Here is a 17,103-nt window from a genome sequence, read left to right as displayed (position 1 = left end):
TGTTCGTAGCTTTTATAGGTTCGTGAGAAGTAGTATTGTTGTATGATAATTTGGTCAATTTACAGATCAAATTTCTCAAAATCCTGTCTTAGTGCGGGTCTACGTTATATAGAGAACCAACTGCACCTTTTCAAACTTCAAAATCCCATCAGGACCAGTCCTGGCACAATTGTTAGTTAGTGGTAGTACCTTTTCACCCCCACTTTTTTTCATATTACATCCGTTAGGTCAATTTTTTTCGTATAAAATGTAGCCTATGTTACCCGGATTTACACCTCATTCATCAAAATCAGCCCAGTAGTTTCGGCGCTACGGTGGAACACACAGAATCTGGATACAAACACACACACATACATATACAGACTGCTAAAATCATAACTCTTACTTTAGGCTTTGCCGCAATGGGGTAAAAAAACAGGCTGAATTGAGAACCACCTTCTTTTTGGAAGTTGGTTAAAAATTAAAAAAGGAGCAAGCAACAGACCATTTAGACTATTTACTTTTCCAGACGTTTTAGATACTATCTCATTCAGCGTTTATGTCATCCAACTATGTAATTTGACGTCTGGCTAATGAGGTGTTCTAATCATACAGACTATTCACAATTCCAGACGTTTTGCTACTTGTGCATTCTGTTTTTATGGCGTACAGCTAAGTTGACTCTCTGCTGACTGGGTAATCTGCTTTGATGTCATCTAGCTGAATTGTCTATTGGCCTACTAGGCACTTTTCTTTCATGTCAGTCAACGTAAAATTGTCTTTTAGCGAAAAGATAATGACCTCTTTTTCTGGATGCCTAATGATAGGCATCCAGAAAAAGAGCTCAGCTTCTGAATTAGAGAAAATAATTACTACAAATTTAAAATTTGAATCAATGGCCCGAATCTGAATATAACAAAAAAGCTATAAAATATTTTAATCTCTGTCTTGACTTTGTTCAGTATCATATAAAAACATTTCTCCAGCGCTTTGACTTTGAACCTTAACGTAAACAGTTAAGTTAGCGTATTGAATGTGTACATACCTACTTATGCTCTTTTGGAATATTTCACCTAATTAGTTAACTTTTATGGCTATTAGCTCCGAGCGGGCCGGTTTGACTGTAACCATATTGAATAAACAAAAACAAGGATTATAAACAAAACAGCTTTTTATACAACACGAAATATATTATAATGTTATCCTGTTATGGCTGCAGGTGCATATAATCTCTTTCAGGTGTTTTTGCACGCCTAGCGCGTGTGATATTTTTTTACTGTAAACGTTTTGATAATATGAAAAAATAGGATTTTACGATCTCGGTAATTAGTGAAATGCAATAAATAGTTACTTGTATAATGTCCGTGCTAACTATATTTTCATTGAATTTCAGTTGAGTGTAATTTCTATAATCTCAGCATCTATAATAGCAATAAGATATAGAAAATATAAGATTTACCTATAAATGTAAGTAATTAGGAATGACAGTATTATCATTATCAATAAGTGCAAATTTCAGAAACTTGGACTTGTCCATGCTATAATCTTTTATCCATGTGAAGTATCTTCTTTCAAGGCCAAATGTAATGGTCACCACAGTAATGACCAAAACTGGCAGATAGGGGTTTATAATGAGAACGTTAACGTAAAATAGACCTTAACCGCCTTGTTTTATAGCTCAAATTAATCCATTCATGTATAGCCAGTCAGACAGAACCAGAAATTAAAATCGGTGTAATTGAATTTAGGACCTTAAGTCAAGGTTATTTAGGCCCATTTTAATTTAATGTTACTGTGTGTGTGTGATCTCATTCTATGAAAGTTGGTGAAATGTTAAATCTCCTACTATAATAAGCATACAGGTTGAAAAAGACGCCTATTAGCATGATTGTAAATAGATCTCATTCATTATTTCTCGTTGTTGACAAAACAATAAAAGTACATTATAATATTGTTGTTTTTTTTTATCAGTGACTGTTTACTAACTAATGATAGTAACTTGGCAACAGTGTGCATTAAAATCCATACTAATATTATAAATGCGAAAGTGTGTCTGTCTGTCTGCTACGTTTTCACGGCCCAACCACTGAACCGATTTTAATGAAATTTGGTACAGACTTGGGATACATCCCGGAGAAGGACATAGGCTACTTTTTATCCCGGAAAAATGAAGAGTTCCTACGGGATTCAAAAAAACCGAAATCAACGCAGGCGAAGCCGCAGGGATCCTCTAGTAGTATATAAAACAATATTTAACTTGTACACATATTTTTTATTAATACGCAATGTTATATATTACAATAAAGTAACCCAGCGAAGTCGAATGTAATCGATTCTGATGATACCTACAGATTAATTTTTTTAAATAAATTTTTAATTATTTCATAATAAATATTTTTTATCACTATAACTTTGAATTTTAAACTTATACATAACTTGACTTTTTACTCCATCGTAATCACTGAAGTGGGGTGACGTAATGATTAAATGCAGGAGCGATGTTAAAATAATAATCTACACTGTGGCGATGCGCAACCGGTTCAGGGGCGTCTAAGAGAGATGCCGATACAATGTGTATCGCCATCTCTAGATTTGAAATTATACCTGGAATATACCGTCCCCTTAAAGACTTGATTTTCTAAGTGAGTCACTCTAGTCGACTCAATAGAAAAACAGTTTGCCCGGCACCGGAGTGGCGAGAGGCTATTACTTTGCTTTTTATATTTAAGTTGGACTCCCGACTGGCTGCGGTTCCACCATTAATATCTCCCGCGGGAAATCACTGAAATTTGGGATTGCCTTATGCCCTAGCCCAGATCGCAAAGTTTTATTCGAGCGGGATTTTGATTAAGTAGCTAATAAGTAAAATTTAACATCTGCTTTACAGTAATAATAGAACTATGCCCTGTAATATTAATAGCATGATGCTCGCGACTTCGTTCATTTTTAACCCCCGACCCAAAAAGAGGGGTGTTATAAGTTTGACGTGTGTATCTGTGTATCTGTGTATCTGTGTGTCTGTGTATCTGTGTATCTGTGTATCTGTCTGTGGCATCGTAGCGCCTAAACGAATGAACCGATTTTAATTTAGTTTTTTTTGTTTGAAAGGTGGCTTGATCGAGAGTGTTCTTAGCTATAATCTAAAAAAATTGGTTCAGCCGTTTAAGAGTTATCAGCTCTTTTCTAGTTTTCTTGTAGAAAAGAAGGTTAGATAACCGTTAGGTTCATAATATTATGTCAATAGACAAATGTCAAGCTGTCAAGATGGACGTTGCCTAAATACATAATTATTTATTTGAAAATGATGTTTTGGAAAACTCAAATACTTTGGATCGTCGGGGGTGTTATAAATTTTTAATTTACACTTGTTGAATATCCCGTGAGAAACTTTGATCGTCGTGATAAAAGTTGCCTATGTCACTAGCAAACTAATAAAACAAACACACTTTCGCATTTATAATATTCTCATCATCTTCATCATCATCAACCTGTGGACATCCACTGTTGGACATAGGCCTTTCCTATAGAGCGCCACCACACTATCATACTATGTGTAGTGATAATTTCTCTTGTTTGTTAAAATTAGCTGCTTAGCAGAAATAATAGAGAATTTCTCTTATATTATCTAGAGGCTGTTGTGGCCTTATTTTTGACTAGAGTTAGCGAGCAATTTTAGCTTCCTACCTACTTTTATCAATTTTAATGTAAGAATTTTTAAATGTACTTATTTTTATTTTTGCCATACCCTTATATTTTGTGTTCCCATGTGTAATGGTAAAATGCAAAATAAAGAAGATTTACAATTTTATTGTTTGTAAGTTAAATTAAATTACTATTTATAATTTGATTAAAATTAACATGGATTGTATGTAACTTTTTAGATTTTCCTAATCCAGTTGGCCCAGTTTTATTCAAGTGAGATTGAATTTTTAAATCGTAAAATGACGCTCATAAAGTTGTGGATCAAAACTAAGTAGGTATTTATTCATTATTTACTGATAGTTAAAAATAAAGATAGTTAAACATTGTTCATCTATTTTAACTTGTTCTTCACCCGAATATAATATTATGTAAAATATGCATAAATGAGGGGGTTTCAATATAATATATGCCTCATTATAATATTAAATCAGTTATGACTTAAAATACGCGATACCATCGGAAACGACGCGGTAACACAAAATCTGACCGAAAACTGTGTAAATCAATTTGTTAGTGCATTGTAATGAATACTTTACCTGAACAAGTTAATGATTAAGTAATTTGTTTGGTGGTAATTTTTAACCCTATTTTCTTGTATAATATCGCCCCCATAGAGCGAAAAGTTTTATATTTTACTAGCCGATGCCCGTGACTTCGCCCGCGTGGATTTAGGTTTTTCGAAATCCCGTAGGAACCGTTTGATTTTCCGGGATAAAAAGTAGCCTATGTGCTAATCCAGGATATTATCTATCTCCATTCCAAATTTCAGTCAAATCCGTCCAGTAGTTTTTGCGTGAAGGAGTAACAAACATACACACACACACACACACACACATACAAACTTTCGCCTTTATAATATTAGAGTGACTAATTTGATGATGGGTTCATCATGATAATGTTCAGTAGTGAGGTTAACATTGATAATTTATTTATTGTTATCTAGGCTTTTTTCCTCATGGACATAGTGTTGGACTCCTACCGACTAAAACTTCTTCTGCAAGCAATAACGTTTCCGCCTTATTGGCCTACCATTACTGCCGCGGTCTGATTCATCTTCTTTCTCTTTCATCCTTTTCCTTTCTCCCAATTATGGCTTCCATATACTTCTGGATTAAAACCCACTTCATTTTCTTCTGCAACATTGTAATTACGAGGCTCTCCACCCTAAACTTGCGTCCCAGCGCGTCCACGACGTTTCTTCTTTCTTATAATCACACTAATATTATAAAGGAGAAAGTTTGTATGTGTGTGTGTGTGTGTGTGTGTATGTTTGTTACTCCTTCACGCAAAAACTACTGGACGGATTGGGCTGAAATTTAGAATAGACATAGATTATACCCTGGATTAGCACATAGACTACTTTTTATCCCGGAAAATCAAAGAGTTCCCACGGGAATTTTAAAAACCTACATCCACGCGAACGAAGTCGCGGGTATCAGCTAGTTTCTTTATATTTATGATGGGGGTCATGACCCTCAACAATGAGAAATACGATACAGGGAGAGAGAGACTCGGAGACTTTTATCTGAGTCATCTAAGTACCTATTATATAACTAGTGTGTAGGCTGTAGCGACTAGAGTAACTCAATCAAAGATTCTCTTTGTGTAGCAAAACGTGGCGTTTTCCATCACTAGACGAGCAGTAATGGCCTCCTCTACTGGACGTGGGGAAGCATTCTGGATATGACATAAACGTGGAGGCCACTAAGCAAGCGGCGACCCTAACAATGATACTTAAACTATAATTATTTTAAACTGATATTCTTTGCTAAATGAATTGATGCTCAGCACCAGAGCCTAGACTTTTTTTATATAAATCTAAATAGACTTATTTCATGTATAGACTACAACTACTTATAAAAATATCTGTAATTAAATATGAATAGCGTAAGTCTAACTTGTAATGCGGTTTGGCATCAAGCTGTAAGCAAGGATTTGTAATAAAATATAATAAAATAAAAACAGTTTTTTTGGTTGCATTTGCCCTGGAGACCCATGGAGAAATACATACTAATATTTTATACTAATACTCCATTTGCATGGAGTCTTAGTACTAAAAATTCTCAAAGTGTGCATTTGTCACGAAGGTGCTGTAGACGTTTCAATATTTTATTATAAGTAAGTATATTATGTTTTGTTTGCTATCTACTTTGAGCTGTATTTCCACCAAACATATCAGAGTTAAGAAGTATCACCATTAATTAGTGTATTATCTATGTGTACATAGTGTTCAACTAAAAAAATTGAGCGATAATATGTATTATATTCCATACAATCTTCGCAAGTTAACAAAATTATTCTGGCTTTTTGAAGAGACCAGAATAAAGTGTAATTTATTTGGGAAACGCTAGTTTAGTGACCGTCAAAGTGTTACTCAAAACGATGCTAGGCACAAAGTTAGCTAACAATACAGTAAAGGCTTGGGCAGATACGACGCGCGACGGCTGAATTTACAACGTGGCTCCTAGAATTTGCAATACAAAGAACCAGAAGAAGTGCCAGTGTTTAGTGCCGTTATGTTATAAAAGCTGAAAAATCTCTTTGCGTATTGTCCCCAACACAAGACAGAACGATGAGCGACTATGAAGTTTGGACCATGGTGAATTTTCTTCGGAACAGTTTTTGAAATCACGTCATGCATTGCCATACACCTAGTACCGTGGCTTTATACTTACTACTATATAGACTGTACTGCATTACTTTGTGGTATTCTATGATATATAAGGAACAATAATGCACAATAGCAAAATCTGCACTTTGCAATAATTGTGCACTGTGGAGCCTACATCTCCTGAAGATGCTCCGATGTAGGAGTGAAACGTGCGTTGAGTTTGCTCTAGTAGATTTGTGTGCGGTGGGTATTGTGTGCTTTTTCTGCTTCCTTAGTAGTGGGAGAACAGGAGGTGCATATCGCATGCTAGGCTGCACGGTGTACCATACAGATTTCTCTGTTTTGGCGAATTGTAGCAAATTATACTTGTAGTTCCTTATAACTTTAGTCGTTTAATATGGCGCATCATTGTGTCGTCACGCGTTTTGTTTGTCCAAGCCCGGAGGGTATAACCCGGGCCTAGCGGAAGTGTTTGTCTGGTTCACGCGCGAGCGGCCGGAACGCAGAATTATTGTGGACACTCGCCGAGAGTGAGGAGTTTATTGTTCTGTATTTAACTGTTTGTTGTGTTGAGGCCTTGTCTGAAACACTGGCTGGTTGGGGTTATTACAGTAGATAATATTTTTGATTGTATGAGCTCAAAGCTCGAAGCTTTCATCTAAATCCATATCCATACTAATATTATAAATGCGGAAGTGTGTCTGTCTGTCTGCTACGTTTTTACGGCCTAACAGTTTAACCGATTCTGACGAAATTTGGTACAGGGTTAGCTTATATCCCGGGAACGGACACAAGATACTTTTTATTCCGGAAAATCAAACAGTTCGAAGACAGATCGAAGTCGCGGGCATCCTCTAGTCTATACTAATATTATAAAGAGCAAACCTTAGTATTTTTGTATTGAATAGGCTCAAAAACTACTGGACCGATTTCAAAATTTCTTTTACCATTACTTAGAGGGCTTCTTCCGAATCCGTATAGGCTATATTTCATCCCGGAAAATAGATAGGATTTTTCGTGGTAGTGACCACCCGTGTGAAGCCGGGGCGGGTCGCTAGTATTATATAAAAGGAAAAGGTGACTGACTGACTGATCTGTCAACGTCCAGCTCAAACTATTGGACGGTTCGGGCTGAAATACTGGCTGGTTGGGTTGGATATACAAGACACCAGAACGCACAATTACAATGTTTGCACTTTGCACTTGTGCATTGTCCCAGAAAACCAAAGAGTTATCCTTAAACCTAAATCCATACGGACAAAGTTGCAAGCATCAGCTCGTATTTAGATATTTCAGAGCTCCCCAGCTAAAACATCAACTACAATTTTACGCATACGGATTTTTTTTTTTTCTTTAATCTGGCTTTACTCTGATTAGCCAATGTCAAGTTTGTGATATTTTCAAGTTATTGAATTTATACAAGTATGGACTCCGTCTGCGCCGGCGCCCGCCGACATACGCGCGGCGCCCCTTTAGAGCGCTTCCCAGTCAGTTCCACCACCGAAAAACACCAACTAACACAAAAACCAGCCACTCTTAACAAAAAAAAACACTCCAAACAAGCACAGCACGCGCGCCAGCAAACGCCATCGCAGACGAAGTCCCGCATACGTATTAACAGTGATTTTTAGCTAGAATACATGGAGTTTCATTTGCGGTAACGCATTCGTCACGCGTTGTCTCGCGCGTCACAAACACTGCTCATGTCATTTGTCACGCCGCCGTTGATTGCAGTTGCCATCCGACGGTATTCACATTTTATTGCAAGATCTTTATACTATAAAGATAATTTACAAATCAATAATTACTGTGTGATGTGTGTATTACCTTTTCTCCACTCAACCGTTGAACTGATCTTAATAAGCACATAGACCCTTATCTAGCATTTTTGAAAACGGACTATTGATTCTCTAAATAACGGACTATTGGTAAATTGAATTGATAAACGGACTATTGATTCTCTAAACTACGGACTATTGATAAATTGAATTGATAAACGGACTATTGATTCTCTAAATAACGGACTATTGGTAAATTGAATTGATAAACGGACTATTGATTCTCTAAATTACGGACTATTGATAAATTGAATTGATAAACGGACTATTGATTCTCTAAATAACGGACTATTGATAAATTGAATTGATAAACAGACTATTGATTCTCTAAATAAGAATATCCTAAGTTCCCCTTAAGAAAACACGAATGAAGTCTCGTGCATCAGATAGTAATAAATATTATTTAGCAAGTGTGTCTGTATTGCTTCATTTCTGTCTATATCCTATTTTTACATGGTCTAATTACTAAACCAGTCTAAAAGTTTGTCAAAGGGATGTTTTGCATCCTGGTTATAAAAATTACATTGCCGTTTTATTAAAATGAAAGAGTTCATACATCTAAATCCAAGTGAATGAAATCACGATCTTCGCGAAAAATGTAAAATAGAACCTCAAGAATATATTGTATTTTAAGACTTGCGGAGCAGCCATCGCGGTGTAATCTATCTCAAATACATTTTGAACATTTTGTCACGCCAGTATTGATTTTAGCTGCCATTAAGCTTCTTAGGCTTGGAATGAATTGAAAAGCACTCTAAAATGTTCAATGTACGATAAACTTTACGTGAGCTACATTAAACTTTCGATTTTTTGCCACGCGTTCGAGCTATGTTGATTGAATACGGTGATAATAAAATATTGTACTTTATAAATTTCAAAACATATGGGTTTGATTCCTGAGCGAAAGATATTTAGATTAGAAAGTCTTTGAACATTTTTTCTTTCAAAAATTGATGCGACTAGACTTCACAGTTTTGCACAGAGATACGTTAAATCTTGAAAATAGACTTGAATAATTTTTAGGGTTCCGTACACGAAGGATACCAACAGGACCCTAGTACTAAGCCTCCGCTGTCCGTCCGTCCATACATCCGCCCGTCTGTCTGTCGGCTATTATTCCTTGTGAACTTTAATAGGTAGAGTTAAAAAAATTGAGAATTGAGAAAATGAAACCCAGAATGAGTATCTCTATTGCTGTTTTAATAGTAAATAATAAAAAATTCAAAATAGCCCCATGAAAATTAAAAAAAAAAGTATTAGTTCTTGTACGATGGTACGAAATTCTTCATGTGCGAATTCAACTCACATTAATTGACCTATTTATTCTTATTTCCAGAGATAAGAATAAATATTGGTTTAATGATATTGTCGAATAAGGAACGTTTCATTCTAGAGGTTTTCAATAATTCAGGTTAATTATATTGGAATACTAGATGATGCCCGCGACTTCGTCCCCGTGGATTTAGGTTTTTCGAAATTCCGTGGGAACTCTTTGGTTTTCCGGGATAAAAAGTAGCCTATGTGCTAATCCAGGATATTATCTATCTCCATTCCAAATTTCAGTCAAATTCGTCCCGTACTTTTTACGTGAAGGAGTAACAAACACACACACACATACACACACACACACACACACACACACACACACACACACACACATACAAACTTTCGCCTTTATAATATTAGTGTGATATATACCTAAGTCGGTGTTGTTAATCTGGGTTATTGGAAATCCACGATTTTAAAACATTATCTTTTAGACTGAAGGCTTATTTTTCAATAAACAATTTTGTAGTGGTATCACTCTACAATTTACAGTTTGCAACACAACATGGTACCTCTAGATAATATTCTCTTGAAGCCTAGTTGAGTGGAACGCGTACGCAAACAACGGGCTCAGTGAACTGACGTCGTTGCTTAGCTATTCCGGGACTAATTCCAGCTGATATGCCGCAAGAATGATGCATTACAACCAGCTATGTAGCCGTTATCGCACTAGAATTATAATTTACGGAAAGTCATTAAATCCATACTGATATTATAAATGAGAAAGTGTGTCTGTCTGTCTGTTTGTCTGTCTGTCTGTCTGCTACGTTTTCACGGCCCAACCACTGCACCAATTTTAATAAAATTTGGTACAAACATGGGATACATCCCGGCGAAGTTTTTATCCCGGAAAATCAAAGAGTTCCTATGGGATTTTAAAAAACCGAAATCCACGCGTGCGAAGCCGTGAGCATCCACTAGTCACGAAATAAATAAATAAGAATATTTTTGATTAAACTAGACTTTTACAAGTAGATACTTTTGAATCGTCAAATGCATCTTCCACTGGTTCTAGTTCGGAATGCTTTTCCTACCGAGGTTTTTTGTATAAACAGCAATGTATTTGATATAAAATAAAATCGGTTAAGTGTGAGTCGGACCCGCACACGAAGGGTTCCGTACCACAGAAATAACACTTTGAATTTTTTCAAATTTTCATGGCAGCCATTTTGAATCTTTTATTATTTGTTGCGATAGAAGCAATAAAAATACAGATTTTGTGACAACTCTTTACCTATTACGGTTCACGAGGTGCAGCCCATTGACAAACAGACGGATGGTCGAGTTGATGGCGGAGTCTTAGTGTTCCGTTGGCACCTTTCGGTCACGAAATTCTAAAAACTGGGCAAGTTCGAGTTGAACTTGCCTGCGATGCATGAATTGTGGTGTAAAGTACTATTTTTAACCCCCGACCCAAAAAGAGGGGTGTTATAAGTTTGACGTGTGTATCTGTGTATCTGTGTATCTGTCTGTGGCATCGTAGCTCCTAAACTAATGAACCGATTTCAATTGGGTTTTTTTTTGTTTGAAAGGTGGCTTGATCGAGAGTGTTCTTAGCAATAATCCAAGAAAATCGATTCAGCCGTTTGAAAGTTATCAGCTCTTTTCTAGTTACTGTAACCTTTACTTGTCGGGGGTGTTATAAATTTTTAATTTACACTTGTCTGTACACAAGTGGTGATAATCAATTGCAGCGTGACAAATGACGGTAAGTTGTGGTTGTGACGCCAGACAAGAGCGTGATGGATGCGACGCCGCAAATTAAACACTATTATACCTACACGTAACACGGATGCCACCTACCACCTGACGTGTCTTGTGTTATGCTCTATCAAAATTTACGAATTTTACGCTGTTATTACTCGTTAATTGATGTCGTTTTGTTCATTTAGTGAGTGAGGGTCTAAAAGCACTGCCGAAGTGGTTATAATTAATTGCAGCGCGACAAATAACATTAAATTGCAGTTGTGTGGTGCCAGACAAAGGTTTCAGCTGTACATTGTTATATAGGTGTTTATTTATTTTTATGCATAAAAGTTTTTGATTTATCGAGCAAAATATCCACAAAATTTAAAAACCCCGACACAAAAATCTCTATAAGGAAACTAGAAAAGAGCTGATAACTTTCAAACGGCTGAACCGATTTTCTTCCATAGCCAAGAACACTCTCGATCAAGCCATCTTTCAAACAAAAAAACTAAATTAAAATCGGTTCATTCGTTAAGGAGCTACGATGCCACAGACAGATACACAGATACACAAACTTATAACACCCCTCTTTTTGGGTCGGGGGTTAAAAACCATTAAACATTGATACATTTAAATTATTAAGCGACTTGTGTGTATTTGCCGTGAAGGTGTTGTAGGCACTTCAACAAATCATATTGATTGACTGACATTCAGAATATAAAATATTTCATACTATATCCTTAGTATTATAATTGCGAAAGTATATCTATCTGTCTGTCTGTCTGATGCCTTTTCACGGCCCAACAGTTTCACCGATTTTGATTAAATTCGGTACCGAGTTAGCTTACATCCCGACGTAGTCTACTTTTTATCCTGGAAAATTGGACAGTTCCCACGGGATTCTTAAAGGTCCATTCGTTTAACAGATTTATATGAAATCTGGTATAGAGGTAGCTTGCATCCCGGAAACTACATAGACAACTTATCATTCCGGAAAATCAATGCGTTCCCACAGGGTTAAACCTTAATCCACGCGGACGAAGTCGTGGGCATAATTTAATATAATATATTTGCAATGTTCCCGAAAGAAGATCTTTTAAAAAAGGGCGAACTCCGCTGAAAACGTACTCGAGGAACGATTCATTTGAGACGTCATTGTACGGGTTAAACAAAAACCCGTCCGTCTGAGGGTTGAAACAAAAACCACTGCAAAGGGAAGGCGCTTAATGTGAAATCGATATCAGTGGACGAGTGGTGACGGCTCTGATGAATGCGTTCTACGACTGACCACTAATGCCCCTAATACTGCTAATACCTCTAATTATGTAGTGAAAAGTTATTTTTAAAGATAAAGTTAAAACTAAAACCCGACTGCGATCGTCTTAGTACATAAACGCTGAAATATTAGAGTAAAATTGTTTTTCTGTCGCTTGTTGTTGTACATTTATATTTGTAAGATCAGAATTTTCTCCTCTTTCATTTGACATCCCACTCGATACTTGCAAAAAAAATTTGGAGACCTCCACTTTTTTTTGATGTAACATCCATTAGGTCAATTGTTTTCATGTAAAATATAGCCTATATCCTAATAAGGTGTCAATTGATCCGATGTATAATAATATACAACAAATCAATTGACACCTCATTCATCAAAATCGACCTAAAACATACACACATACACAAACAAACATACACACACATACATACATACATACATAGACTGCTAAAATCATAACCCTTCCTTTGGACTTTGCCGCAGTCGAGTAAAAATAGCGAGCAAACGAGCAGGTGGATCACCTCCTGATTACCACCAGTCCATCCCTTGAATAACCCCATGTTGTAATTGGTGAAACCCCATGTTTGTAAAGACCGAACCACCTATAATTTAGGTCAAAATGTAGCCGCTAACAAATTTCCGAAACAGTATCTAAATTTGTCACACCCTACTAAACAATCCCATCACCAGTTCTCATCAGCTCCTCGATGGAGCTTGTTAAATTTCAATCAAACGCATGACTGCAAGCGTAATTGCCCGCTCTGTCACTTACAGCCAGTAGGTACATAACTAACCAAGTTCCCGGTTCGCCGTGTTTATATATGTTAATAGCTTGCTTTGAATATAGATTGCTGAGGCTGCGTCATGTACTAAAAACCGGCCAAGTGCGAGTCGGACTCGCGCACCGAGGGTTCCGTACTCGGGTATTTTTTCCGACATTTTGCACGATAAATCAAGAATTATTTATGCATAAAAATAAATGAAAATCTATTTTAGAATGTACAGGTAAAGCTATTTCATATGCTACCTGACTTGGTATAATTATCTTACTTTGAAAATTGAAATACATATTTATTTATTTTTCTGTGATGTAACCAAAGAACGATTTTCTGATTCATTTCTTTACTTGTGCTATAAGGCCTACCTACCTGCCAAATTTCATGATTCTAGGTCAACGGGAAGTACCCTATAGGTTTCGTGATAGACACAATGGACGGACGGACAGACAGACAGACAACAAAGTGATCCTATAAGTGTTCCGTTTTTCCTTTTATAGTTCGGATCCCTTAAAATCGGTCAAATGTGAGTCGGAGTGGTACACGAAAGGTTCTATTATACCATCGTACAAGATATAAAATTAAGTACTTTTCATTTTTTTTAATTTCTGGCTCTCCAGCTCGCATTCGGAACAGATGGGATGCTTTGCGGCTGGTTACGACTGGAGTGTGGTTGCTAGCCAGGCGGATTTGGGATATAATCTTACCACGAAGCAGACATGGCAACCTTTGGAACTCCCGCTGAAAACCAGCGCTGCAGCTGCTGTAGCATAATGCTGAGTGGGAGACCTAGATTTGGTCACACATGACTGTTTCTTTAATATAATAATATATTGTTACCTATTTAAAAGGATAGATAATGTAATTAGTTTTAAGGCTCATTGTAATCAAATAATAAAGTTTTCTTTCTGTCTTTCTTTCTTGTACCCTAAAATGCGCGTTATCCGCTACTAGAGGATGCCCGCGACTTCGTCCGCGTGGATTTAGGTTTTTAAAGATCCCGTGGGAACTGTTTGATTTTCCGGTATAAAATGCCTATGTCAATTACAGGGACGCAAGCTACCTCGGAACCCAAACAAATCGGTTAAGCGGATGGGTTTTTATGGGAACTCTTTGATTTTCCGGGATAAAAGTAGCCTATGTCCGCTCCCGGGATATAAGCTAACCCTGTACCAAATTTCGTCAGAATCGCTTAAACTGTTGGGCCGTGAAAAGGTAGCAGACAGACAGACAGACAGACACACTTTCGCATTTATAATATTAGTATGGATTAGTATGGATAATAATAATTTTTCATGATATTCTAAAATAGGATAACTTTGATAAATGTTTACTAATACGTAGTCACATACAAAATCTAACAGAAGAAGACTTCGGCAAGACATTTTACTTTGTTCGCCACCAAACAATAAAGATATGAAGATACCTATAAAATAAATGGCTCATAAAAAGCAGCGCGCTGTTCTGAAAGGATCTTTCTAGATACCATTTATTAAATGTCGTGTAAGTCATTAAAAATCTGCTGATACCATGCCTTTGCAGCTAACTATCCTATCATGTGATCCTTGCTGGGTTTGCCAAGTCACAAATATTGGAGGAAGGATCGCAGTAGGTACTTGGATTTATTTATGCCCATAGTTATTAAATAAGCGGTAACAGAGTAATTATTAAGACATCTGCCACCTACTCGGGAGGTCATAGGTTCGATTCCGGATACGCACCTTTTTTTTATTCAGATACAAGTTAGCCCGTGACTGCAATCTCACTTGGTGGTAAGTGTTGGTGTAGTCTAAGATGGAAGCGGGCTAACCTGGAAGACCTTTAATTTTTATCCCGGAAAATCAAAGAGTTCCCACGGGAATTTAAAAAAACCTACATCCACGCGAACGAAGTCGCGGGTATCAGCTAGTACTAAATATTATATCGTGGATGTATGAGCCCAAACCTAATCAAGATAAGTTAAAATTTACATAAACAGCCTTTACAGACTCGCATAATATTAAAACTGCGCTGACTAAAAGCATTTTCAAACGATGAGTGATGGCTTTACTAAAGATCTATGTACACTGGCTTGCATGTATTAAATTTCGCTAACCACAGGCGATAGAAGATCGAGTCTATCTAAAAAAATGAGGTTACTTACTTTTAAAGTTAACATATTATTCATGAATAATGAACAAGATGTGCGATTCTAGTCTGTTAACTAAAGGAGTTTTGTTTTTGTTTGTTATTGTATGAAAAGTATTCAGATTTAATAACACAGAGATTTACACTGTATAAAATACACTTAGGTACCTTTGTTAAATCAGAAGCATGACTTACTAAATCATCTTATATAATAAAAATTAATGTTTTATTTCTCTATCTATTCATTACCAATGCGTTCGCAACTATTTACATTGTTTTTTGATTTGAAAGTAAGAAAGAAAGAAAACTAGTTTATTCATCTTGTGTGTGCATCAACAAGTATAGACAAACTTAGGTTAGTAATGGGTTAGTAGTAGATTTTAATAAGTACTTAATAATAACTAATTCTTGCACCCACATGGCACAAGATTAAAAGGCCCCGGCTCAGCATTAATGCTGCAGGTTTTAAAACAAAACCTGAGCGCTGGTATTCTGCCGGGACCAGGAGGAGTGACGCGCAGGAGTTCAAAAATTAAGAGTTAAAATAAGATAAATAGTTTATGTACATAGTGAGTATAGTGTGTAAGTAGAAATCTTGAAAACTTGTCGTTTTGTATTAAGATCATGGCTAGATAGACAGTGAAATAAATAAAAATAAAAGCATAATTAACACGTAGGTATGATAACATGTAGGTATGATTTGTAAATCCATCGACTTATATGGTTGGGAGCGAGTCGCAAAGCATTAGTGTAACTTTTTGAGTTGTCTTTTAATATGGACGCAAAAGGGGTGGAGAACTTTTTCATCCATTTTCCGTCCATTGAATGACACGACAGATCTAAAGTTACCGATAACTTAAGTCACACAAACCTCAGCTTGCTTCGTAAAAAAATAATTAGTTAATTAAAAGCCACTGATTAAAAGCACGAATAAAAATAATTTAAAGCGGTGCTGACCCAGTATTCCACGATCCAAATCTATCTTCCACGGTTATCTATGTACTTTATCGGGCCGTGAGTGAAGAAAAATATTGGCGGACTTGGCAACCGACGCGGATCTTTGCGCGATACTATCAGCGGAGCGTGTAGTCAGCGGATTTTTATACATGCAATTTTGTGGAACGGCCGTGTGTGCTTTGTACACTAACCGCCATGTTCAAAGTAAGATAGAACACTATTTATCTATCTCTTTTACCGGAGAATACAGTCAACTAAACTATTTCTACGTAAAGAAGCGACAGTCACTCTCCCCGCAAATTTGTCATCGTCTACAATAGGTAAGTACATGCATGGCTACGAGCAATGCTGCGCTGGCGTCATTCGATACTCATCTTGTTGTCACGGGAGTATGTAACGTATAGCGTTGTCCTTGTCCCGCTTGATTAGCTCCGGACCTCAGCCCAACCTACACAAATTTTTCGTGGGCATGCCGGTGTCCCGGTAGTAGCAGTAGCTAATTAAACCAGTTCGCTTTTATGGAGTGTCCTGGGTGTACTATCAGCAGAGCGTGTAGTCAGCGGATTTTTATACATGCAATTTTGTGGAACGGCCCTGTGTGCTTTGTACACTAGCCGATATGTTCAAAGTAAGACAGAACACTATTTATATATCTCTCTTTTTCAGAGACAGAGTAGGTTTCTGATGAAGCCCGATGACACCCTTGGGTCCTCTGATAATAATGATTGAGCTAGTCAGTCAGCCAGTCATATCTGCTGAAGTGTAGCCAGTGGATTTTTATATTTATTTGTCAATTTGAGTAGGTGAAGCTGAATGAAGGAA

The 17,103-nt window shown here is 36.8% G+C and overlaps 1 protein-coding gene and 1 long non-coding RNA gene across 8 annotated transcripts in view; one reads left to right on the top strand and one right to left on the bottom strand.

The window, feature by feature from the left end:
* The window catches only part of LOC123869656 (CUGBP Elav-like family member 4), an 895,280-nt gene that overhangs the window by 201,377 nt on the left and 676,800 nt on the right, over window positions 1–17,103 (top strand). The gene's annotated exons all lie outside the window — the stretch shown is intronic.
* On the bottom strand, window positions 912–15,853 carry LOC123869669. The gene is made up of 3 exons (XR_006796943.1): window positions 15,727–15,853; window positions 14,550–14,554; window positions 912–922 (listed from the first exon to the last, which is right to left on the bottom strand). It is a non-coding gene; the product is annotated as an uncharacterized LOC123869669 (long non-coding RNA).

This window comes from Maniola jurtina, chromosome 11 (genome assembly GCF_905333055.1).
Source record: "Maniola jurtina chromosome 11, ilManJurt1.1, whole genome shotgun sequence".
NCBI classification, from domain to species: domain Eukaryota; kingdom Metazoa; phylum Arthropoda; class Insecta; order Lepidoptera; family Nymphalidae; genus Maniola; species Maniola jurtina.
The sequence above is the reverse complement of the archived record's forward strand: the minus strand, read 5'-3'. Positions and strand labels throughout refer to the sequence as shown.